Consider the following 3,040-nt stretch of genomic DNA (forward strand, 5'->3'; position numbering starts at 1 on the left):
CCTACTACCTTACAACATGCACACAATTAATTCAAAATCAATGACAGGCTTGAATGTAAGACCTGAAATCATAAAACTTCTAGAAGGAAACATAGGTGGTAAACTCCTTGACATCGGTCTTGGCAATGAATGTTTGCATTTGACTCCAAAGGCAAGGGCAACAAAAGCAAAAATAAACAAGTGAGACGACACCAAACGAGTCAACTTACCTCTTTGTCTGGGACTCTCACTTTTTCTACGTGCTGAGAAGCTCAAGTCAGGCCACAAAAGAAAAGCTACTGAGTTCCTCAAGGTCATGTGTAAGAAAAGGGTCACTGGGGTGTTCAGCATCCAGAAATGGAATTGGGATCCAGGATGGAGCAAAGTGAGTAGTTCCTGCAGAAGCTGGGCAGAGAGGCTGTCAATAAGTGTCAAGATCGGAATCACTGCCAATTAACAACAGCCAACATGAGGAAATGATCGCTTTGCCTCCTTATTTCCAAGACATGGAAAAACTGGATATTTCCTGGAGTGATTTCATGGTTGGAATGCTCCATGCACTCACCCAGCAAATGCATCTTGTCAGCAAGTGAAAAATCCTGAGACTGGCTTGTTGCAGACTTACGTTTGATGTTGCTGGAGCCCTGGGAGAAGCATTTAAAGCAATACTTGAACTTGGAGACCTGAAATTGTCCTGGAATAGTAAAGTGGGAGGAAACTCGCCTCTGATCGTGCCACAGTTCAAGAAGCAAGCAAGATGCCAACTCTTAAGGTTGTGGGTTGTGTCCTCATGTCAGAAGATGGGGTGTTTGTGGGTCCATTGCTTCCTATGCTGCAAAATCTTGAAGTACTTGATCTTTCCATAAACAGAAACATTGGTGGCAGTCTACACAGGGATTTAAATGTCCCTCAGATCTGAAAGTGTTGGAGTTCCATCCCCATGTCCATGTAAATCATACATGTGCATGATCACAAAAGAGTGTCAAATATTGGATTCTGCTTTGAGACACCTGTAAGAGATGAGGAAACTAGATTTTTCCTGCAGTGAGGAGGAGCTGGGGGGAGATTTGGAAGACTCACCAGCTCACTTGGCCACAATGAATCGTCTGGAAGTCCTGGACCTTATCCAGGGCACTAACAGCCCCCAATGTGGGGTGTCTGGCCGAGGGGATCCCTTTACTCTTGAATCTTCAAAAACTGGATTTATCCTGCAGCAAAAAGTTGGGCAGCTCCTTCTGAAACCTGCAAAGCAGTCTCCAATTTTCTCAGCATAGGAGCCATTAAAATCACCAAGTGTGCTATAGAGGGTGAGACTTGTACTGCTCTCACTGAAGCCTCCATTCACCTCCCTGCTTTGGAAATACTCAGCCTTTTTTGAAATAAGTGTGTTGGTGGCAATCTGAAGCTGCCTCTGAAAACAGTCTTTCAACATCCCTTCGAGTGCTGTGGCTGAGCCGTTGTTCCTCAGTGAGGGAGGACATGGCTCTCCTGGCATCTATCGTACGGACAGGTCACCTGGCCAGGCCACAGAAGCTTGACCTGAACTATAATAACAGTACCAATGATGAAGGATGGGTCATCGTCATCACGTGTGGCTTCTCAGAGCTGGACATTAGTCTTGGGCCATCAAGTTTTCGGGACTGTGAACAATGGTTTAAACACTTGTTATGTGCTCTGTGTAACCAAACTTCCTGAGATCGCTGAGATAGAACGGAAAAAATGGTTCCTCCCGGCTTCACAGGAGGGAGAACAAGGAGGCTTTGACCAAGATCACAGAAGCAGCATTCGCTTTGACCATGGTGGGTTTCAGTAACCTGATTGCCTAAGGCTTACCTAAGCTACGAACCATTCTCCAAAGGAGGAAGAGAACATGAATGACTCCCAGTGTAATCAAAGGAGGATCAACTTCTGGCCATTTAACGGGATTTATGTTACATTTGTAAATATACATATAATCATCTAATACTAGCATGCCTTTATTCTTTCTCTTAGGAAAGGATGACATTTTTGATGGATTTTCATTTGTTTTGGATACATAATTATTTCACTTATGACTAGAGGCCTGCCAAAAATGTTTAGTTTCTGGTAATGCATCTCATTTTTTCTTGCCCTTGTGTTTCTGCTTCTTCTTTTCCTACATGTTCAATGTTCTAAGTGTGTGTGTGTGTGTGTGTGTGTGTGTGTGTGTGAAATCCTAATGTGAAAGGCACTAGCTGTGTAATAGTTTCATGTTACCTTTACTATTATTACATGTATCTTAATGTGGTCTACTGACATTTTTATCAGAAAGTGGTTTATTATTTTATGTCCTGGTGCCTTATATCTCAGATATAAACCGTGAACACTAAAAATGGTCACTGCCATCTAAAGCTTAGTAAAAGTTGGTCAAAAATTTAAACCCCAGTATCAACACATCTTGTTAAAATAAAGTAAAATATTTTGTTGTTAAACTAAACAAATTAACATCTTAAAAAATAGAGGCAACTCTGTTGGAGTGGCCTACATGGGAAGGACTACTGGGAAAGACCCAGATTCAAAGAAAAAATAATCAGTGTTCAAAAAATGAGTAAATATTCACCTGAAAGATAAGAAAATAGAGGGCATTCCACATGCACGTGACAACAGGTATAAAGATACAGGGGAGCTGGGGTACTGTGCTCAGGAATGGAAGCCAGTTCACAACTGTAATTTGTCTGGATGAGAAGGAAGCTTTAAACAGCTAGGACAATCTGTGGCCAAAGGAAAGAACCAGGTCACATTGGGAAGGATCTTGAAGTTGATGGAAAGCTACTAAAAGTGTTAAAATAGGTGGTCATGTAAATAAATGTGTGTTTTTGAAAGATATCTGAGATACTGTTGGGAAGCAGGGGTGCATAAGTACCTTCAAGGTTCCTAGGTGGTCCTGCAGGTGTCCAGAATCACACATTACATATGATGTTCTGTGTGGTGTGCAGTTGTTTACTTCTTCTGAGAGAGAAACCATATGCTAGGCTACTCGGGCTTCTATAACAAAATGCCACAGACTGAGGGGCTTAAAGAACATAAAATTATCTTCTCACAG

The 3,040-nt window shown here is 42.0% G+C and overlaps 1 pseudogene across 1 annotated transcript; it reads left to right on the forward strand.

Annotated features, from left to right (window-relative positions):
- The first annotated feature begins 336 nt into the window (after positions 1 to 336).
- On the forward strand, positions 337 to 1,792 carry LOC308506760 (leucine-rich repeat-containing protein 31-like; annotated as a pseudogene). The gene has a single exon. The product of its transcript is annotated as a leucine-rich repeat-containing protein 31-like (transcript).
- The last annotated feature ends 1,248 nt before the right edge of the window (positions 1,793 to 3,040 follow it).

Source organism: Rhinolophus hipposideros (genome assembly GCF_964194185.1).
Source record: "Rhinolophus hipposideros genome assembly, chromosome: 13".
Lineage (NCBI taxonomy): Eukaryota > Metazoa > Chordata > Mammalia > Chiroptera > Rhinolophidae > Rhinolophus > Rhinolophus hipposideros.